Source organism: Mauremys mutica, chromosome 2, assembly GCF_020497125.1.
Source record: "Mauremys mutica isolate MM-2020 ecotype Southern chromosome 2, ASM2049712v1, whole genome shotgun sequence".
In the NCBI taxonomy this organism is placed as follows: domain Eukaryota; kingdom Metazoa; phylum Chordata; order Testudines; family Geoemydidae; genus Mauremys; species Mauremys mutica.
This window is the reverse complement of record NC_059073.1, coordinates 265,860,329-265,883,756: the sequence shown is the minus strand read 5'-3', so window position 1 is coordinate 265,883,756 and position 23,428 is coordinate 265,860,329. Positions and strand designations below refer to the sequence as shown.

Genomic DNA, 23,428 nt, shown 5'->3' with positions numbered 1-23,428 from the left:
CAGAGCCTGCATCCCCTCCTGTAGCCCAAACCCCCGTCCCTGGCCCCACCCCATAGCCCACACCCCCAGTTGGAGCCCTCACCTTCCTGCACCCCAGCCCGGTGAAAATAAGTGAGGGTGGGGAGAGCGAGTGACGGAGGGAGGGGGTATGGAGCAAGCAGGGGGATGGGACCTCAGAGAAAGGGCGTGGCAGGGGTGGGGCCTCGGGAAAGGGGCGGGGCAGAGCTGTTTGGTTTTGTGTGATTAGGAAGTTGGCAACCCTAGCCCTAGGCGGGATTTGTAAACCCCACCACACAAGGCAAATCTTAAAACTGTCTTCTCTGTGCTGTAACTGACTGTTTATAACATTGTATACGAAATTCAAGTTAGGAATATATGTTTTAAGTGACAATTTGTAATTAAATAGAGATCAGGGGTTGGTGGTAATAGCTTTCAGTTGTATGTCTGCTTTTTTTGACTTCTGATTGCTCATGCAACCTTAACACTGCATAAATGGAGATATGTTTTACATGGAGAATTAGTACATGATTGTAAATATTTCTGCTCTTCTGTCAGAGTGGATATTATTTTATGTGTTCTTTGATTGGCAGTCACTTAGAAAAGGCCTACACTAGAAACTTTTGCTGGTATGCTGTCAGTTGGGGGGGTGAATTTTTTTAATTTTTTATGTATTTATTTATTTATTTATTTATTTTGCAACTGGTACAAATCCTAGTGTAGACATAGTTTTACGAGCATAAAGTTATTTTGCTGGTGTATTTTATTTTGCTTGGGGAACTCGTACAAGCTGTCCCTGCAGGAGCACTTTTTTGCAGATAAAAGCTGTGTCTACCTTAGGAGACTTTGCCATTATAGCTGTAACAGTATAGCTATATCAGCGACCCTTTTCTAGTTAGACTAGTATGTTCTAGATTCTTCCATCCTTATTTCCCTTCAGTAATACCCTGCTCAAGTTTAATCAGTGGGTCAACTTGAGGTGAAAAGTATTGCCCAATATGGGTGAGAGTAACAGAATCAGACCCTATACATTTAATAACATTTGGTGATCACTATCAGCAGTTCAGTTTCCTTGGCAGAAGTTTCTCCCCTTGGCTAAAGAAGAGCCTATGTGTTTCCTTGTGTTCTCCCGATTATATGGAGACGGAACAGCAACAAAGAACAGCTGCAAAACAGGCAGCAAATCCAGAAAAAGCTGAAAATGTATTTTAAGCAGCTGCATTAGAAATGGCAGACAAGTTTGACACGGCTCTTCTCTTTGGGGTTTGTAGCTTTTTTACATGATGAGAAAAAAAGTTATTTTCCCTCCTTTTGAATTTGGTTACTCAATGCACTTAGCTTAATTTGTAGCCTCTGGACTACCTAGGAGATTCACTGACTCGGGAATGTGCACATAATGAAAAAGGATCAGTATAAGACCCTCTATCAGAACATTTTTTGTAGTAAAATTTCAGGACCTAAACATATAAATGAATATAGATCTATGTGGGTGGCCAGGTGCCCAGTTTTCAGCTGAAAAGTCTGGTTGAAAAGGGGACCTGACAGTGTCTGGTCAGATATACTGACTGGATACCCAAAGTCCGATTACTGCGGGTTGGGTAGGTAGGGAGGCACTGGGTCATCACCCATGCCAGCCTCTACTCAGCTAGGACCACCTCCGATCTGCGTTGGGCAGTTGCAGCTCCCAGCCCCAACCTTGCAGGCGAGTCCCTCCTGATCTAGGTGGGCGGGGGAGAGGGGAAGAGCAGCGAGCAATGGGGGGGAGAGGGGAAGAGGAGCAAACAGGGGGCGGGGCCTCAGGGGAAGGGCAGGGCCTTGGGGGCAGAGGCAGGACCTTGGGAAAAAGAGGCGGGGCAGAAGAGGGCCATGGGAAGAAGAGGTGAGACGGGGAGGTTCCGACACTCTTGCTGGAGTGTCCAGTTTTTAAATATTACAAAGCTGGCAACCTTAGATCTGTGGATGGTGTCAGACTCTATTGACATCTTATATAAAAAAGATAGTAGATCGTTAGAATTCAATTATTTGAAGTCCAAAGGAGGAGGTTTTTTTCTTTTAGCATTTTAAAAGTATAGTCAGTTGGCTTCTTCTACAGAGGCCTGTTCTTTCGTTAACATTCTTAACTGATACAGTCAGCATTTATTTACTGAAGTGATCTGCCTGCCTCCCCATGAGATTCCTGAATGGTCCCACACAACTCCATTTGTTCTGCCATACCTCAAAAAAAGTCTCAGATTCAAATATTATGTTTACAAAATGGATGCAGTGAAACAGGAAAATTAATTCCATCTTAGGTCCTAGTCACATCCAACTTTGAAGTCCTGGCTGATGTTAACAGAACGATAAAAGAGTTGGAAAACTTAGTTACGTGATCCTTATATAAATCTCACTGCAGCCTACCTATTTTATCTATGTTTACCTACTTTAAGTATCAGTACTGTTCCCTGGGAATTTGTTATGAAGTAAAAGCCTAAACAGAAAACTCTTCCCAGACCAGTAAGAAATATTTAAACACTTTAGGCATTCAGTCTGTGATTGAGAGATTTATTTATAAAACTGTTGATTTTGGGACACCAAAGCATTGCATTTAAACTGCAGAAGTGAGTCATATTTGTGGGAGGTAATTACTACCAGAAAGTACAACTAACTTTTTCTGTAAAATGTCCACTTATGATCTGCATGTACTAAAAATAACGTGCTTTGTTAAATTTTCAGTAAAAGTTAGCTTTACAGAGTCATGTGGCTTTATTCATATAGTTTATGTGCATGACACATGATAAAATCAATTATACATATTTATAGATCTATACTTGGAAAAGTATTTGTGTTTTATATAGAGGATACTACCCAGGTAATTGACACAGCTTATATGTACTTCAAGGAGTTCTAATGACATTGTTGTAACCATAAGAGCAAGGCCACTTGTGATGTCAACAATGACCACAGCTAACATTTACAAAGGTAGTATTTGTTCATCATAAAATTCCCTGAGTTGCTTGCACCATCAAAATGTAGAACCAAAATTCTGTCTTTGGCAAAATATGGTGACATAGCCAGCAAAAAATTTCCTCTTCAGCTAGTGGACTGAGAAGCCGAGGGAGCTGCAGATATCCAGCACCTGCAGAGGCTACTTGCACTCCTGAGATGGCACTTTCCTCATTATCCTTTGCTCATAACTGAGGAAAGCAAATGTATTTAGCTATGGTCACAAATCATAACTCCCTACCAGGAAAGCAATCAGATGCCAAGCTAGCCATCCCAATGGCCATATATTGCAATAAGGGTCACAAGAAGAATGTCATCCCTCCTCATGCAGTAATATATAGGGCAGCTTTTCCAATGTTAGATAGGAAGAAATTCAAAATGGGCCACAGCCCAAAGCAACCCGTCCCATGCTAGTGGCTCAGAAATTGAGTTGTCAGCCCAGAAGCTGATGTCCAGTTCTTAAGACTGTGATCACCTTTCCCATAAAAACTTGAAATTATGGGGAGAGCTCTTCCTCTCAGAAGTATGTGACTATTCCTCTCCGCACTGCCAGCAGCAGAGTCACTGGGAAATAGTTTATTTCCTGCCATACTCCTCCCTGCCATCCAGGGCCAGCCTTGGGGGCAGGTGATCAGGGCAGCCAACTTCTGGGAGTACCAAATAAGGTTTTGAGGGCACTGAAAAAGTTTTCCATCCTAGGAAACTAAAACACTTAGGGCCGGGCCCGTTGCCATCTGATGATGATCAGAAGGTCTTTCTCCTGTTTTTCCTACCCCACCACGGAGAAATGCAAGTTGAACAAACTGAGGTCTAGAACAGTCAGAACTCACAAATTCGATAGTGTCAGTGAGGGAACAGTCCAGCACAGGGTGAGTGGCATGTTGGAGACAGAGAGCTCAATTTGTCAGGAGCTCAGCTGCCTCTGGGCTTGGTCACCTAGCAAACAAATGAGCTCGTCTGTGCCCAGTAAACCCTCACTAAGTGACTGCTCCCTGATTGGTCAGAAGAGCCAACAGATCACCATTTATGTGTTGTAGCAATAGCAGCACAGTGGCTGCTCAATGCATTCTGCAGCCGCAGCTCTGCCATACCTGTTTCCTGCCCGGCCCTTACTCCAACCTTTGTCTGCTCTGTTCCAGCCCTAGTCTTTGCCTACCTCTGAACTGATTTCTGACTCCTGGCTCTGACCACTGGCTTGTCTTCTGACCAGGACTTCAGCTTTGCCCTTTGGTTCTGTTCTGGTTCCTGATTCCTGGCTCTGACCATTGGCTTGTCTCATGACCACAACTCTGGTTCTGCCCTCTGATTCTGCCTTGACCACTAGGCAAGACTCCCCTCCAGAATGGCCACAGCAGAAGCTCAACCCACCTTCTCAGATGTTGTTGAGGTCCTGCGAAACTGCAGACTAATGTTGCCTCGCTATGGTTCTCCAAGCCCAATACAAACCCAGGCACTGTCTTTTGTCCCCCCAGCTGTCTCATCCATTGTCCCTGAGCCCAAGTTGCTGCTACCCTATAAGTTCAATGTGGATTATGCCAAGTTTCATGGCCTTAACCAATGTTGTTTCCAGTTTGTGTCAGTGCCACAGTCATATCCCACAGATCAGTCCCGAGTGGGATTAATATTTAGCATTGTCACCAGAGAAGCCCTGAAGTGGGCGTTCCTGCTCCTGGAAGGGTCCAGTCTTCTCCTTGAACACTTCAGGAGCTTTGTACAGACAGTGGTGGGCATCTTCAAAAACCCTAATCAAGAATGGACCACAGATGCTATTCTCTATGCCATCTGGCAGGTTGCCAGGTCCAATGCCAAGTATTCAGCAGAATTTTGATGGCTGGCCACAGACACCCACTGGAATGAGTCTGTGACCTATTTAAAGCTCCAATCTACCAAATCCTACGAACCAGCAGTGCTTCCTTGGATTCAAGTTTTCATCTACAACAAGGTCTCCTTTTTCGCAAGGATTATCTCTACATTCCCAAGGGCAGCTCCTGGCTTCAGGTGCTATGGTTGTGCCATGATTTGCCTATGGTGGGACATTTCAGCCAGTTTGCAATCTGGAACCTGATTGATATGTACTTCTGGTGGCAAACCCTACAAACTAGTATTAAAATCTATGTTAGGTCATGTGACCTCTGTGCCCATATGAAAAAACTGCGAGCCAAGCCTGTGAGCCTCCTTCAGCACCTTCACACACCTCCATGTCCTTTGTCCATCCTCTCAGTAACCACACTCCCAAGGACACTCAGTTATCCTGACCTCCTAGCCAAGATGGCCCATTTTATTCCCTGCCACAGTGTTCTGTCTGCCCGTGGAACTGTGCAAGCCTTCCTTGAGCATATCTTCTGCTACCATACATCATTTTGGTTCGATACCCTCAGTTCATTTCTTAGTTCTGGCAGGAATTTCTCTGCCTTCTCGGCACCAAGCCCCTCACCTCGATTGCATACCATCTGCAGACAATTGGCCAAACTGAAAGTAATTCAGATTCTGGAGCAGTACCCTCTGCTGTTTCCTGGATTCCCATACGATGATTGGCTTCCATTGCTCTGTTTCGCTGAGTTCACATACAACTGTTCAACACATGCTTCAACTCAACAGACCCCATTCTTCACAAATTTTGGTTTTCATCCCCAATTCCATCCAGATCTGCCCAAAGGCTCCACTGTTCCACTGGCTACAGACTTAGTCCACTACCTCCAGCAAACACACCAGGGACTCAAGGAGCACTTACTTGCCACTATGAGAAACATATGAGCGTTATGCGGACTGAAGGTGACAAGCCATCCTTAACCTTGAAGTAGGGGATAGACTCTTGACTCAAAACCTGAGAATGGGCCATCTTTTGGCCACGCTTGTCCACTAATACCTGGGTCCTTTTCAGAACATTGAACAAATAAACTCAGTGGCCTCAAAGTTTCAACTGCCAGAATCCCTCAAGATTCACCCTGACTTCTCTGTTTTTCTCCTTAAACCATTCATCAACAACCCCTTCCCTGACTGAGTAAACCCTTCTCCACCCTCTTTAATTGTCCACGGGCAGGAGGAATAAAAGTCCACCAGGACCTCAACTCCCAAAGGCTCTGGGGGAAGCTCCAGCATCTGACACACTGGAAGGGGTACGGGCGAGAAGAGAGGTCCTGGGCACCAGAAGAAAATGTTTACACTCCCAATCTCCTATGGGAATGTCATCAAACATATTCTCACAAGCCAGGGCCACGGGTCCCTAGGAGGAGCCCTTGGGGAGGGGGTACTGTCAGGAACTCAGCTGCCTCCAGGCTTATTTGCCTAGCAATCAAATGAGCTCAGCTTGTCTCTTGATTGCAATTCCAGTTTTGCTTCATTGGTTTGTTTACTGACCATGACTCTGATTCTGCTCTGGCCACTAGGTCAGACTCCTGCTCTGATCAGTAGGTCACACTGCCTACACCTCAGTGTGTGACACAGATACACATGAGCTTGCCTTCTTGAGCAGCTCCTTGGCTATCCCAAGCTGAGTTGGAGAGGTTGAGATTTACCTTTCCATAGCTTTCTGAGTTGTAGACAGTCCCTGAAGACATCTTATTGTTGGCTGGGTTTGACCCTCAACTTTTAACATCCCCTCTTTGGGCAACTCCACCCCGGCTCTCTGTCAACCAAGTACTTAGTTTATTTTTGTGGATTTTATTTCTCTTCTCTAGTGTCAGATTTTAAATTCTATCTGGCTGTGGTGAATCAGCTGCTCCTAGCCAGATCTTTTTGTTTTCTCTTCACCACTTCACTGCATCTCACACTTAGCAATAGTTTGTTCCTATTATGTGTGCTCCCTCTGCTGATTGGATGATATTTTGATACACCCAGTTAGGGAGAAGAACCAGTGAATACAGGAGTGAAAGTAACATTAAGTACTTACTGGTATGGGGGCCAGCTCCGGCCCCTGGAAAGGGTGGGGCCTCAGGGAGAAGGGGCGGGGCTGGGGGTCAGCATCCCCCAGCCAGCCCAGCTGCACTGCCTGGCCCACGCCGCTCGGGGCTCCAGCAGTGATTTAAAGGGCCCGGGACTCTGGCCGCTGCTGTGGTAGCGGCAGCTGCGGTCAGAGCCCCAGGCCTTATTAAATTGCAGCTCTGGGGCAGCTGCTTCTTTTGTCCCTTCCTCTCTGCCCTCCCCGTCAGCGGCCTGTGGGGGTAAAGTGGGCAATGATGTTAAAGCGCTGCCATCAGCTGAGTACAGGACAGTACTGGCGGCCATTTTTACTGGTACGCTGTACCGGTCCATACTGGCTTACTTTCACCCCTGAGTGAATGTCACCCAAATCTTTAGCAGTTTTTAGTGCAGTAGTTTGAAAGTTCAGACAAGATAAGGAATATCACAAATCAACTTTGAAATTAACTTGGAAATATTTTGTAATTTATTTATAAATTGCAATTTTGAGTTGTTTTATTAGTCGTGGCCATCTTGCTAGCAAAAAAATCTACTGAAGGGCCTTGTGTCTTTCTGTTGAATTCAGTGGCATAGGAAAATAGGAATTGTGATGTTGGATCAGATCAATAGGTCACCTAGTTCAGTATCTTCTCTCTGATAGTGATCAATCCTAGATGCTTCAGAGGATGACATAGAACCTCGTAATAGAAAATTATTCAATAACATGCTTATGAGGCAGATTTCTTCCTAATTTCAGGCAGTTAGTACTTGAAGCATGAGTCTTCATATGCCTTCTGATTTCTTTTATCCTATCTAATGTAACTTGGATATCCTTAATATTTATAAAAATGTCTAATCTTTTTTAAAACCCTACTAAAATCTATACCTCATTAACATCTTGTGACAGTAAGTTCCCAAGCTTAATTATCATTAGATAATAAAAGTATTTCCTTTTATCATTTAAAATGGATGCCTTCTAATTAATTGGGTGTCCACTTGTTCTTGCATGATGATGAATCCTTTGTCTTTGCCTGTGCCCAGATCTCTTGCCCCAGCAGAAAGGTCAGATGCTTCAGCTAGACTAGAAATCTCTTTATCTGATCACTTGGTTGATAGCTTGTTAAACAGGGAATACTTCTATTCCTCAGGGAAAGTTGCTGCTGTGCTTGTGGAATCACAAAAATATTCCACTAGATAGTCACATGACTGTAAATGGAAATGGTTAAAAGATTTGGTCTGGAGAACTTCAAGAGATGACTCCGGTTTCTTGTCCTTTTACCAGCCATTTTAGAATTTTCTTTGTCTTTCATAGATTCAGGATCACTCTGGGATCCAACCAGATGATACTTTGCATGTACATGGGCAAAACAAAGCAGTTTGGTCTTTTGTCATACAAACAGTATATTAAGGGTTTGAATGTATATTCAAAGCTAAAACCCGGTGATCCAAGGGATTGAAAGCTTGATTCTTACAAGGTTCATGGAGGCTCCTCTTGATGTTCTTGACTTCTACTTCTGTCATTGAAGGATTTTTCCCTTGTGACTAGAGCATCTGTCAGGAGTATTTCAGAACTGCGGCCTTTGTTGCAGATCCTCCTTATACACATTTTCATAAGGATGAAGTACTCCTAAGATCTCATCCCAGAATCTTGACTATAGAGGCCGTGGATTTTCATTTTAATCAGACCTTTTTGACCAGTATTTTCTAAGCCTCCTGATTTACAGATTAAGGTGGATTGCACACCTTGCATATTAAAAGGGCTCGCTGTTAATTCCTCAATAGGACAAAGCCTTTTAAAATGTCCTCAAAATGGTTTGGAGCTTTTGGTGGAAGAGGTAAGGGCCAATCAGTTTTAGTCCAGATGTGATCTGAATGGATCAAGACAGGATATGATCTTGTTGAAGTAACTGTACCTTTATGACTCAAACCTCTTCTATTGGGATTTGGGCAAAAGTGGCAGCTTCTGCAGCATTTGTTCACTGAGATATGCTGGCTGCTACCTGGTGCTCAGTTCATACATTTGCAAAGTATTATTTTGTCCATACCAAGTCCAGATCAGAATGGATGTTTCATTTGGAAGAGCAGTGTTTCACTCACTTTTCAAATGAGTACTCCTCCTTAGTCCTTCCCTTGAGGATTGCAACTAGTTGCTAGTATATTCAGTGGGGATCTGCAGAGGCAATGTCATGAACGAATAAAAGAGGTTACTACTAAATTTGTTTTCCTAGGGCCTGACCCAAAGCCTATTGGAATCAATGGGTGTGTTACAATTAACAGACTTGTTTGTGATGTCACTATTGCTTCAAAACAAAACCTTTGTTCTAAAATGTAACTGCTTATGCACAGTAGCTAATTGAAATAGTTCAATTATTTAAAACACATTTTTCTAAAACAGCAAAAGAGTTTACTCCATAAGAAAGGTGCCTGCAACAAATATATATATTTTAATAAGCTTTTTTTAGTATAGACATTTGCTTTTTTTAAAAAGCATCTGAAACAAAGTCCAAATTACATTTATGTAGCTCTGAACTCACTTAATTTAAGTGTTTATAGGGGGAATCAGCAGCAGTTCCAAGTCTGTTCCTTCCAGCATGATTCACCTTCATTGCAGGAATCCTCAGGAGATGTAGGATTGGAGTGGGGATTACTCAGAGAAGAAGTGGCCCTATATTAGCCGTAAAAAGAAAGAAATTTTAATAAAACAATTTGCAATCCAAGCCGAGGATTTGTTTGCCAAGTTTTAGTCCAATGAGAGTTGAAATGGCCAAGATATGTAATGCCAACAATTGAGGTTTGTAAGGGAAATACCAAATCAACCTTGGAGTGAAAATAGGCATACATCAAATTATAGAGCAAATAATGCATTTGCTTTGTAGGTGCAGAAATAAACAAGCTATTTTAAGAAAAACAGGAAAATAAGGCTAGTAGTTGTTGGTTTGATTCAAAGGTATAAGCAAAAAGGAGCAAAAATGAAATAGAGATGTGCAGGATTTGTCAATGTATATTGAGCATAAATTAACATTTTCTACACCCAATAAGGTGTGTGGGACATTTGCCCAGAGGAACCGTCCATGGGAGTAATGCTAGGAAGTGCTGAGAAGTTACCCAAAAATGTTGCTTTATTGCATCACGTAAAGACTTCAAAAATAGCCTTGATTTTTTGTATTTCAGCAAATGCCTAAAAAACCCAGAAATCCTAATTTATAAAATTGTTTTAGTTGGGTACAATGTAGAGCCTGTAAACTTCTCATTGGCTGTTTTCTGGTAATTTCTCCATATGGTGTAAACCCTTTATAAATTATAACAGCATGCACTTGAATCCAACAGTACAGAACTGACTATATAGGGCCAGATCCTGATACTCTTACTCAGGTTGAACAATAATTTACTCCAGGAGTAGTTCCACTGAAGTTAATAGACTGTTCATACAGTGGGGTGCTACTAAACTGGAATAAGGGTGTCAAAATCTGGCCTGTAATATTAAAACCACTGTCACTTCAGTTTATAAAGTATGAAAAAAACAGAGCACTTTACGTGAATTGACCTATTTGTCTTCTGCCCTACAGAGTTGAATGTATTTGAGCCAGAACAAACAGTTATGCTTGAAAAACCACTTCTCAGAATTATTAGGTTTATTCTTTAGTGGATTTTGCCAATCCCAGATTTGTAATGGTCTATCAGGGTGGTCATAGTGCACCATTGCCAAATCACAAACACCAGTCCCTGTACAACAGCAATCTACAGAGAGCTTGCTCAAGCAATTTCTGCACCACAATGTTGATGTTTTCTTAAAGTCATCAACAGGGACTGGCCAATCTATAGCAATAATGGTTGGCTTGTTCTATTTAGAATAGCTATGAATGGTTGGTTTATTGTTTTAAAATTGCTAGCCCATTGCTTTTGAATTCCTGTTCAGCTCTGCAGAAGTCATGACACAGCAGATTATTTCTGTGGTCTCCACTCTATGTAACTTAAATAAAAAGAAGAACAAGCAGCTAATATTTGTATACAACATTCATATTTATATATAGTCACACATACCTTTCAAAATGGCCCTAGGCATTTTGTATCTAGCTGTAGTTTTGCTTATTTCATTTTATTGTTTTCTGGAATGTTTATTAATAAAATGTTTATTGGAACAAGCAGGGAGAACTAGAAGTCCTGGCACAGTCAGGGAATTATGATGTAATTGGAATAACAGAGACTTGGTGGGATAACTCACATTATATCATGGATGGATATAAACTGTTCAGGAAGGACAGGCAGGGCAGAAAAGGTGGGGGAGTTGCGTTGTACGTAAGAGAGCAGTATGACTGCTCAGAGCTCCAGTATGAAACTGCAGAAAAACCTGAGTGTCTCTGGATTAAATTTAGAAGTATGAACAACAAGGGTAATGTCATCCTGGGAGTCTGCTACAGACCACCGGACCAGAGGGATGAGGTGGATGAGGCTTTCTTCCAGCAACTAACAGAAGTTGCTAGATCACAGGCCCTGGTTCTCATGGGTGACTTTAATCACCCCAATATCTGCTGGGAGAGCAATACAGCAGTGCACAGACAATCTAGGAAGTTTCTGGAAAGTGTAGGGGACAATTTCCTGGTGCAAGTGCTGGAGGAACCAACTAGGGGAAAAGCTCTTCTTGACCTGCTGCTCACAAACAGGGAAGAAATAGTAGAGGAAGCAATAGTGGATGGGAACCTGGGAGGCAGTGACCATGAGATGGTCGAGTTCAGGATCCTGACACAAGGAAAAAAGGAAAGCAGTAGAACAGAGACCCTGGACTTCAGAAAAGCAGACTTCGACTCCCTCAGGAAACTGATGGGCAAGGTCCCCTGGGAGAATAACATGACGGGGAAAGGAGTCGAGGAAAGCTGGCTGTATTTCAAAGAAACCTTATTGAGGTTGCAGGAACAAACCATCCCGATGTGTAGGAAGAAAAGTAAATATGGCAGGCGACCAGCTTGGCTTAACAGTGAAATCCTTGCTCGTCTTAAACACAAAAGAACAGCTTACAAGAAGTGGAAGATTGGACAAATAACCAGGGAGGAGTATAAAAGTATAGTTCAGGCATGCAGGTGTGAAATCAGGAAGGCCAAATCACACTTGGAGTTGCAGCTAGCCGGAGATGTTAGGAGTAACAAGAAGGGTTTCTTTAGGTATGTTAGCAACAGGAAGAAAGTCAAGGAAAGTGTGGGCCCCTTGCTGAATGAGGGAGGGAACCTAGTGACAGAGGATGTGGAGAAAGCTAGTGTACTCAATGCTTTTTTTGCCTCTGTCTTCACAGACAAGGTCAGCTCCCAGACAGCTGCACTCTGCAGCACGGTATGGGGAGGAGGTGACCAACTCTCTGTGGAGAAAGAAGTAGTTTGGGGCTATTTAGGAAAGCTGGACGAGCACAAGTCCATGGGGCCGGATGCGCTGCATCCGAGGGTGCTAAAGGAGTTGGCCGATGAGATTGCAGAGCCGTTGGCCATTATCTTTGAAAAATCATGGCGATCGGGGGAGGTCCCGGATGACTGGAAAAAAGCTAATGTAGTGCCCATCTTTAAAAAAGGGAAGAAGGAAGATCCAGGGAACTACAGGCCAGTCAGTCTCACCTCAGTCCCTGGAAAAATCATGGAACAGGTCCTCAAGGAATCAATCCTGAACCACTTAAAGGAGGGGAAAGTGATCAGGAACAGTCAGCATGGATTCACCAAGGGCAAGTCATGCCTGACTAACCTAATTGCCTTCTATGACGAGATAACCGGCTCTGTGGATGAGGGGAAAGCAGTGGATGTGCTATTTCTGGACTTTAGCAAAGCTTTTGATACAGTCTCCCACAGTATTCTTGCCAGCAAGTTAAAGAAGTCTGGGCTGGATGAATGGACGGTAAGGTGGATAGAAAACTGGCTAGATGGTCGGGCTCAATGGGTAGTGATCAATGGTTCCATGTCTAGTTGGCAGCCGGTATCAAGTGGAGTGCCCCAAGGGTCGGTGCTGGGGCCGGTTTTATTCAATATCTTCATTAACGATCTGGAGGATGGTGTGGACTGCACCCTTAGCAAGTTTGCAGATGACACTAAACTGGGAGGAGTGGTTGATACGCTGGAGGGTAGGGATAGGATACAGAGGGACCTAGACAAATTAGAGGATTGGGCCAAAAGAAATATGATGAGGTTCAACAAGGACAAGTGCAGAGTCCTGCACTTAGGACGGAAGAATCCCATGCACTGCTACAGACTAGGGACTGAATGGCTGGGCAGCAGTTCTGCAGAAAAGGACCTAGGGGTTACGGTCGACGAAAAGCTGAATATGAGTCAACAGTGTGCCCTTGTTGCCAAGAAGGCTAATGGCATTTTGGGTTGTATAAGTAGGGGCATTTCCAGCAGATCAAGGGATGTGATCATTCCCCTCTACTCAGCACTGGTGAGGCCTCATTTGGAGTATTGTGTCCAGTTTTGGGCCCCACACTACAAGAAGGATGTGGATAAATTGGAGAGAGTCCAGCGGAGGGCAACAAAAATGATTAGGGGGCTGGAGCACATGACTTATGAGGAGAGGCTGAGGGAACTGGGCTTGTTTAGTCTGCAGAAGAGAAGAATGAGGGGGGATTTGATAGCTGCTTTCAACTACCTGAAAGGGGGTTCCAAAGAGGATGGATCTAGACTGTTCTCAGTGGTAGAAGATGACAGAACAAGGAGTAATGGTCTCAAGTTGCAGAGGGGGAGGTTTAGGTTGGATATTAGGAAAAACTTTTTCACTAGTAGGGTGGTGAAGAACTGGAATGGGTTACCTAGGGAGGTAGTGGAATCTCCTTCCTTAGAGGTTTTTAAGGTCAGGCTTGACAAAGCCCTGGCTGGGATGATTTAGTTGGGTTTGGTCCCGCTTTGAGCAGGGGGTTGGACTAGATGACCTCCTGAGGTCCCTTCCAACCCTGAGTTTCTATGATTCTATGATTCTATTCTTTCTGAATGTTTTTTTCTCCGATAAGATTTTTATTCTGTCTTCATTTTTAATGTAACTATTAGAGGAGCTTTGTTATGGGCGAATTTTGAATTCCATGATGCATAGAATCACAGATTGTTCCTGTTTTGGTTAATCAATATATAAACTGCAGTTTTAACCTACCAAATAAAATCATACATGAGTTTTCCTGATGAAATGATCTGTAATAGTCTGAATACATTATTCAACTTTTCTTATATGGTGTCTTTGCTAGAGGTAAATAAAATATCATAGATATACTGTTAGCTGTTGTAGCTAAGGCTGTCAGCATTACAATCCACTACTTTCAGGCTACTCAGCCATAAAAGTGCACTCTAGGCTGAAATTTGGCACACATGGTCTGAGCCTGGCAATGAATCTATTTTACAAAATGTGAACAATGCAATTATTTGTTTGGCTGTGTTAAAATTGTTTAGGATCTTAATACACGAGGCGGGCTGCATGGTGAGCCCTGCAAAGTGTCTGCCTGCCCTGTGCATCACTCTAGTCCAGGGGTGGCCAACCTGTGGCTCCAGAGCCACCTGCGGCTCTTCAGAAGTTAATATGCGGCTCCTTGTACAGGCATCGACTCCGGGGCTGGAGCTACAGGCGCCAACTTTCCAATGTGCTGGGGGGTGTTCACTGCTCAAACCCTGGCTTTGCCACAGGCCCTGTCCCCACTCCACCCCTTCCTGCCCCATCCCCGGAGCCTGCCGTGCCCTCGCTCCTCCGCCTCCCCCCCAGAGCCTCCTGCATGCCATGAAACAGCTGATCAGGAGATGCAGGGAGGGCGGGGAAGGTGCTGATTGGTGGGGCTGCTGGTGGGTGGAAGGCACTGGGAGCAGGGGATGGGGGAGCTGATGAATGACTGTGGCTCTTTGGCAGTGTACATTGTAAAATTCTGGCTCCTTCTCAGGCTCAGGTTGGCCACCCGTACTCTAGTCAGTCCCACCAGCCTGTCGCTCTCAAGGGCGCCAAATCAATTAAAAAATTTAAAGGTGGAGGGGGAATAATTCAAAATATTTCACAGAGTTTTGAGCAGAAGCAATGACTTTAAACCAAAGAGTGGGATTTTCAAAAGTGTTCTGCTCCCACTGAAGTCAATGATAAAACTCTCATTGCCTTGCTTGGAAGCAGAATTCGGCTAACACTCAATGCTTTTGAAAATTCTATCCAGAATTCATAAGAATTTTTAGGAGAAGTTTTAGGATTATAAATTATCGGATTCATGATATTTAAGAATTATGCATATTATTTTACTTAGATACTTATGTCCCTATATTCCAGAGTGTGTGCGTTGCCCATTATGGTATATTTTGAAGGTCTAATTCTCCTCTCATTTATATTGGTATGAATCAGGAGTAAATCCTTCGATATGTAAAACTGGTGTGAGTGAGTGGAGAAACAGGTCTCTGTTTCTAAGATATGCTGCCACCTAAATTCCCTGTAAGCTGCGCAGCTACGCAGCAGCACTCAGGGAACCTGCCCGGCTAGGACTTGCCCTGGCTGGGAGAGGGGCGCCCCTGCCCTGGCCCAAATACAGCCCCGGCCTGGACCTGGCAGAACAAAGTATTATCTAGACAATTCCTGACAAGTGTTTGTCTACCCTGCTCTTAAAAATCCCCAATGATGGAGATTCCACAACCTCCCTAGGCAATTTATTCCAGTGCTTAACCACTCTGACAGTTAGGAAGTTTTTCCTAATGTCCAACCTAAACCTCCCTTGCTGCAATTTAAGCCCATTGCTTCTTGTCCTATCCTCAGAGGTTAAGAAGAACAATTTTTCTCCCTCCTCCCTGTAACAATCTTTTATGTATTTGAAAACTGTTATCATGTCCCCTCTCAGTCTTCTCTTTTCCAGACTAAACAATTGGAATTGGAAAAGGTTCAGAAAAGGGCAACAAAAATTATTAGGTGTATGGAACAGCTTCTGTATGAGGAGAGATTAATAAGACTGGGACTTTTCAGCTTGGAAAAGAGATGACTAAGGGGGGATATGATAGAAGTCTATAAAATCATGGCTGGTATGGAGAAAGTAAATAAGGAAGTGTTATTAATTCCTTCTCATAACACATGAACTAGGGGTCACCAAATGAAATTAATAGTCAGCAGGTTTAAAGCAAACAAAAGGAAGTATTTCTTCACACAACACAGTCAACCTGTGGAACTCTTTGCCAGAGGATGTTGTGAAGGCCAAGACTACAACAGGGTTCAAAAAAGAGCTAGATAAAATCATGGAGGATAAGTCCATCAATGGCTATTACCCAGGATGGGCAGGGATGGTGTGCCTAGCCTCTGTTTGCCGGAAGCTGGGAATGGGCGACAGGGAATGGATCACTTGATGATTACCTGTTCTGTTCAGTCCCTCTGGGGCACCTGGCATTGGCCACTGTCGGAAGATAGGATACTGGGCTAGACGGACTTTTGGTCTGTCTCAGTATAGCTGTGCAGTCCCAGCTGTGCTTGAGCTGTAGGAATTTTGATACCTATGGGCAGATTTCTCAAGGCCTGTGTGAAAAGGGCTATGATTGGGACACACTGCAGTGGAGAGCAAAGATAAAGGAATTGAGGCAGACATACCATAAGGTGAGGGATGCAAACTGTCACTCCGGTGCTGCACCAGTGATCTGCCAGTTCTATAAGGAGCTGGATGCTATCCTCGGTGGCAACTGCACCTCCACTGCCAGGAGTCCAGTGGATACTTCGGTGGGCCTGGGGGCAGCAGAAAGAGGACCTAACCTGGAGGACGAAGTCATTGCTGAAGAGGTGGAGTTAGACAATGATGTGGAGCTCCCAGTGGGGCGGCCTGGTGGGGCAGGCAGCCAGGAATTGTTCACCACTCTGGAGGTGTTTAGCCAGTCTTAGCAGTTGCTCTCCAGCAAACAAGAAGCAGGTGAGGAGATGCTTGGTAAGTGGCTGTGGTGTGTGTAGTGCCGAGGTGGGTTCAGGATACAGAAACGTACAAGGCCAGCTCTGTTTCTGTGTGTTGGACATTTCCCTGTGCAGGTAATCAGTACGATGGAACAGGGTGTTGATGTATGTTGACATCTCATGGGAATCCTCCAGAGAGATCTCTAGGAAAGTTTCCTGGAGGTACTTGGCAATCCTTTGCTAAAGGTTCCTTGCTTTGTTCCTTCCCCCATTGCAGGAAACTTGCCTGCACCATTAGGCAATCATTTGTGCAGGGACCAAAGCAGCACATAGGTGAGCAGCATAAGGACCAGGGTGGAAGCCAGAAGCGTGTAGTAGACGTACCCTCGCTTTCCTGCTTATCCTCAGCAGTGAGATATCTGCTACAATGATCCCCACCTGTGGAAAAGTGTGGGACAATTTTAGAATTTTTTCCGTAGTCAGCTGCACCACAATCCTTGCAGAATGCTTGTTTCCTGATGTAGAGCATCCCGCCCTGCCCCACCAACACTCACCATGCTTTGGTTGTTCGCCAAGATGTGTGCTTGCCAAGGGTCAGAGAGAAAGTGATTGTTATGTTACCAGAGGTATATTTCACTGAAATGTTTCAATACTGTGCATGAACTTAACAAATCATGCTTCTGTGCATTGTTCCTTCTGTTTCGGCAGATGTGGCCTTGAGGAATACCCCATACACACTGGCTGAGCGTCTCTGCCAGGTAAGAAAGTGCCCAAGATGGAGCAAAGAAGACATGTTCTGATAGGGTGACCAGATAGCAACTGTGAAAAAACGGGACAGGGGATGGGGGTAATAGGTGCCTGTATAAGAAAAAGTCCGCAAAAATGGGACTGTCCCTTTTTAAAATGGGACATCTGGTCACCCTATGTTCCGGCAGGTACTGCACTTCTCCAATGCAGAGAAAAGGGAACACAAGGAGTGGAAGGAAGCCGAAAGGCAAGACAGAAAAGAAAGTTGTGAGTTTAAGGATGCTACTGAGTGGATTAACGTCATGGAGGAGAAAATGCAGATGCTGAAGTCCTTAGTAATGCTTCAGACAGCAGATGCATGCCCACCCTCCCCTGCAGAACATTCAGAACTCTTTTCCATGCCCCACCACCATACTCCGCCTGCTCAGTCCTTTCTGTGTTAGATGAAAACAGATCCTGAAAACAGTAAATGAGAAGCCCACCCACAAAGGACCTAAAGTACATGAACAGAGAGATTGCCTGTTTGAACATCTATTGAAGGAATACAGTTCAAAGGTGCCTAATGGACAAGTAAGGGCCAAGTAGGTGTAAAAACCCTGCTTATGGATAAGCTCAGTAAAAAGAGAGAGAGACACAGGAACATTGACACTAAAGAGCACTTTAAGCCAAAGAGAAGCAAAGAACAGGTCAGCAATAGTGAAGCTGGACTTACACAGCTAAGGAGAGGAAAAGTTGCTTCTTCTCTCAAGCGACAGTATATTGTTGAGTATTGTTTTGTTCTTGTTAATAATAACACATTTATTATTAGCTGCACAGTGTAGGGAAGAGTAGCATGTGCAAGCTCGCAATGGTTAATGTGTTGGTAACCTATAAGAGGTAAGTACTTGGTAATGTTCTATGTAATTTATGCTTGGTACACTATTTGAGTTTTCCCTTATTACGTTCTAAACATTTCAAATTCTCTTTTGTTTTGCTTTGCATCTGCCTCTCCTCACTGTTAGTATAGCCTAGCCTAGCTTCGTGTTCCCATTGGCCCTGTCTAGACAATGGGAAAAAAAGGTGTTTTTAAACTATGTTAGCTGACTCATGTTCAGTAAAACAGGTTGAATCACACCTTAAATCTTTGTGCAGAAGCAGTTTAACACCTTTAATGTCATGTTAGTTGATCATGTTTTAATCTAGATAAAGCCTATGCTAACATGATTTTATAAAGCACCTTTTTTCATCATCTAGACCGACCCGTTCTCTCTCATTCTTTTTGTTTGAGAATTTCTGAGTATCCCACTTGTTGTAATACTATTGTTAGAGATTTGATTTACTTGACAGAGGACAGACTACAGTGGTGGATCATGGGCCCCTGCTCAGGGGTCCTGGCCAATTTGGGGGCCCCTACAGGAGCACCAGAACCTGTATAGAAGTGAGGGGACCTGTATAGAAGTGAGGGAACTGTGGCCCCACCCCCTGCTCCTCCTCTTCCCCCTAGGACACCCCCTGGCCAGGCATGAAGCTGGAGCCAGGCTGTGGTAAAAGCCACCTGGAGAGTCTGGGCCGCTATGGGGAGCCCCAGACCCTCCATCTGAGAGCAGCCCCTAGCCCGTGTCCCCGCGCCCCCAGGACGTGCCACACAGGGCAGATGGCGAGTCCGTGCATAAGCGTAGTTTGGGGAGGAGCATTGTGCTTTGTCAGGTGACCGCAGGCCAGCTCTGGCAGTGGCAGGGTCCTGGGAGGAGGAGCAGGGCTTGTCTCCATGGTGATTGTGTCAACAACCCCTGCATCATGTCTGCGCCTGGCCCTGGCCCCTTTGCCTGGGTAAGGCTCCAGGGCTTGTGCAGATCCACCACGGGCGGTTAGCGCAGATTCTGGGCGGTCGTGGGCAGTGGGAGCTGGGGCACCATCCAGCAGAGCTTGCAGGCCAGGATCAGTGCTGTAGCCCCAGGGAGGGCCCCAGCCTGCACCGTGGGGAGCCTTGCTATGGGCTGGCTCGGGGCATGCCCTGCTCTGGTGGCTCATGGTGGTGGAGGGGTGACTGAAGGGCTGGAGCTCCCCTGTTAAGCCGGCCCATCTCCCCCACAACGCCAGCAGCTCAGGTACCACGCCAGGCAGGGGGAGAGAGCCAGTGAGCCTGGGGAACTGGCTTCAGTGCATGCATCTGTGTGTGTGTTTGTGTGTGTGTGCGCACGCATGCCCCCCTCCCCCATGCATTCTCCACCATGCTGCCCCCACAAATATAGCAGTGAAATTATGCCTATGGGTCCAGGGCTCCCCAGAGTGGCCAGGGCTCTCTGGGTGGCTGTTAGCATGGCCCAGCTTCTGGACTGGCCAGTGGTTGGGGCCTCAGTGGGAAGGGGAGGAGCAGAGGGCGGAGCTCCATAGCGAGGAGGGTGTAGGGGACCCAAATGTTCTTTGTTTCCGGGTCCCCAATAAATCTTAATTTGCTTCTGACTACACTAGAACTGATTATATGCCTACCAAAGGGGCATTGGGCAAAGAAGGGAAAATAACTTCAAATTCTTATTTTCAAAGATGACAAATGGCTTTGAAATCTAAATGAGCAAATATGTGGTTTTCATTTTACAAGCAGTCTTATTTAATTATTGCCTCGCAGTCTATAAAATGTTAGACACGAGGAATCACTTTACAGTATGATTACCGATAATTTAAATGATGGATCATTTGCAGGTTCTTTTAAAGAAGTTTGGATAATCAGGTGGTCTAGAATAACAGGCATTACAACTGTATCTACCATAGAGACACTATCACTAGAGTTACTTGATTTAGACCAAATCTGATGAAGCTGAAGTTGGATAAATCTTGAAAAACACGAAGGTGGAATTCACTCTATCCCCAGCACCAAAGCTGTGTAAAGGGTCTTTATAAAGAGGAATTGTGTGGGGGATGGAATAGTCCATCAACCCATAGATAAGGCACTGGGCATTACTCTGTCCCCTCCCAGTCCTTATTCCAGAACCTGAGCTTGAACGGGGTCTGTGATCCCTGCACATCCTCCTATTGATGACTAATGGATTCACTTAGTTGCACATCTAGTGGCTATGTGTCAGCTCCTCCCAAGGCCTGCCTTTTTAAAAACCCTCCTCCATGTTGGGCTTTTCAGGTCAGCTCTGCAACATACAGAGGATGTGCAGTTCTGCACAATGGTGGGTCTGTACAAAGTCTGTTCTGCACAATGGTGGGTGTGTTGCAGTGTGGGCCTTCCACAGCTCTTAATCTAATAGGAGAATTTCACCCAGAAAGCACAGAGCTTACTGAGAAGACAAAGATACTCTCACAAACTCAGTTCTTCACTGTCTCCATATTTGGATTGGATCAGGCTTCTTAGGAGAGTTTTTTGTCGTGATTGAATAACATGGTTCTAGCTGAAAATGTGTATTTGCCAAAATTAATCCAATTGCTAAATGTATTTGTTCTGATCTCATAGGAAGGTGAGATGACAAGACACATGGGAGAGGAGAAAGTCACGAGCATCCCAATGATTTGAGGGATAAATCTGGTTGGAGGAATTTTCTTTTATAGGATTTGTGGAACTTTAATTTAAAGTATGTAAACTCTGATGGTTCTTTATCAACTTTAAGCAGTAAACATCTTTTTTTCTGTGAGAAATGACTTTAGAGTCTCTTGGGAATTTGATATGGTAAAAGATTTGATTCATTTTGGGACCTTTGCATCAACTAGCTTTGGGGAAGCAATAGAATCTACTTTCCTAATCCAATCAGCCTTTGGTAAAACAACCTTTAAAATCCCCTTAAAAATCAGAAATTAATGCTAATATAAATATTGCTTTTAGTCTCACTTTCCATGTTCTCTGTGTTATTATTTCAGTGTCACATCAGCCCTTAACATACATTTAAAGCTTGTCTGTTGAGAAGAGCTTTTTGACACTGCCCTTTTTGTTATTTCAACATCCACAGATGAAATAGAATGTTTATATGACTCTGGGATTTGCACTTGTTCATATGCTATGTATATACAAACACATTTGGTTTACAAGATGGAATGACCTCAGCCACCTCGCGTTCAGTCCCTAATTCCATGTGTTGACACAAATCCTTCGACTTTAAGCATATTTCTCTCTGTAGGTTATTGCATTCTTTGTCATTTAGAAAAATACACAGGAATAAAATAACAGAATCTTGTTATCCAGACTTCAACGTCAACCATCCTTTAGAGGCCACGTATTGTTAATTATTTATTCCAATTTTCACAATGAACCTATTGGAAGAGCCAGTGATGCTATCTATGGAGAAGACAGACATCATCCTGTCCAATAGTGTAACACAATGAGCCACATTTCACCCATTGGGTATAAGCAGGTGTAACTCCATTGAAGACAAATGAACATTACTTACCTATAACTAGAGTTCTCTGAAATGATCTTGTGTATATTCACATTTGTGGGATCATAGTGCCTGCACATTAGCTGCCTGAGTCTTCTGGAAAGCAGTATCCATTGGGTCCACTTGTTCTCTCCCTCCCCTTCTCGGCCTACAAGGCTCCTGAGGGGCAATCTTCAAAGCTGACATTGGCCTTATTCAGTGCCACCTTCATCGACTGGGCCTGAGGAGCCTCCCCTGTCAATAGGGATGTGTGAAGCTGCCCTTGTGTGGCTGGTGGTCCAGACAGAGCCCATGCTGGATGGGCATCTCCTCTTATCTTTTAAAAGAAAAACCTGGCTATCTGACAGGCTAACCAAAACCAAATGTGTCTCAAAATGGCAGAGAAAGAGAGAAAAGAAAGGAAACTATGAGAAACACGTCGAGGACACTGTGTGCAATCTGAGTTTGCTGCACCTTCGGTAGCTGGAAAGGAACTGAGGGGTGGACAGGACAGGAGGGAGAGAGTGGCCCTAACAGACACTGCATTCGAGAAGATCCTGGATGCTCATGGTGCAGATGCCTTGATCTAGGGCTGGTTCTAGGAGTGGGTTAGCAGTGCTAGACCACCATGCTGCTTGGTTTTTCCCCCCTCCACTCTGATTTGCAAGCCGTTTTTCCTTCATTGATGGTTAGCCATCCATTTTCTTCTCCCTCAGCTGACTGTCTGGCTTTTTTTAGATGGTGGTGGTGGTTGGGGGTATAAGGAGGGCACAGAAAACATTTGCTGCCCTGGCCAATAAGATGGCTAGGGTGGCTCCTGCCTTGATCTCACAAATGGGAATATTCAGTTGTCACTTGAAGAAGCTGAGTTGCACTTGCCTACACCAGTACTGAATTTGGGTCAATAATGCTTACAGCATACAGCACTTTTATTTTTCAAGGTGCTTTACAAACATTCATTGATACTCACAACACTCTAGAATTGCCAACCCCAGTGGTTCAAAAGTCATGAGTCAGATACCCCCAAAATCTTGAGAATGCCCCAAAATCATGATTTGTGTGTTTTAAAGATTAAGTTCTGTTTTCTTATGTTTGATTATGTTGATGTTTGCATGTGTATGTGTGTTTGATAATTAGCGTTGCCAACATGCCCACATTTATAAAGATGCTTTGGCTCCCATTGCAGGAGCTCTCACCCCCACATCTGCCCAGCAATTAGTTTTGCCCTCCATCACCCCTCATTCTGTGCCTCCAGCTCTTCCCTCAATTCTGCCCCCAGATCTGCCCAGACTCCATCAGTTCTACCCCCATATCTGTTCTGCCCCACACATCCCAGCCTCATCTCTGCTCTTCCTACAGCCCCTGGAGTTCTGCACTCTCATCTCTCAGGCTTGGGGTGGGGGCTGCAGCTGGTTGCCCTCTGCCCTTTCCCAGGCTGTGGCCTGGTTTATACTTAAAAATTAGCTTGGCCTAGCTAAATTGCTCAGGGCTGTGAAAAAATTTGCACCCTGTGTGACATAGTTAGGCCAACCTAATCCCTGATGTAAACATGGCTGGGTCAATGGAAGAATTCATCCATCAACCTAGCTACCACCCCTTCCATTGATGTAGGAAGGATCTATGCCACAGCGCTACAA

At 44.5% G+C, this 23,428-nt stretch overlaps 2 long non-coding RNA genes across 3 annotated transcripts in view; one reads left to right on the top strand and one right to left on the bottom strand.

The window, feature by feature from the left end:
• LOC123363006 overlaps positions 1–21,198 on the top strand; it is a 54,375-nt gene extending 33,177 nt beyond the window's left edge. For both annotated transcript variants that reach the window (XR_006576673.1, XR_006576674.1), the window contains 2 exons: positions 17,422–17,471; positions 20,897–21,198. This is a non-coding gene — a long non-coding RNA (uncharacterized LOC123363006). The remainder of the gene's footprint in view (positions 1–17,421; positions 17,472–20,896) is intronic.
• The window catches only part of LOC123363007, a 40,398-nt gene that overhangs the window by 5,556 nt on the left and 11,414 nt on the right, over positions 1–23,428 (bottom strand). The window contains exon 2 of the long non-coding RNA XR_006576675.1: positions 9,411–9,541. This is a non-coding gene — a long non-coding RNA (uncharacterized LOC123363007). The remainder of the gene's footprint in view (positions 1–9,410; positions 9,542–23,428) is intronic.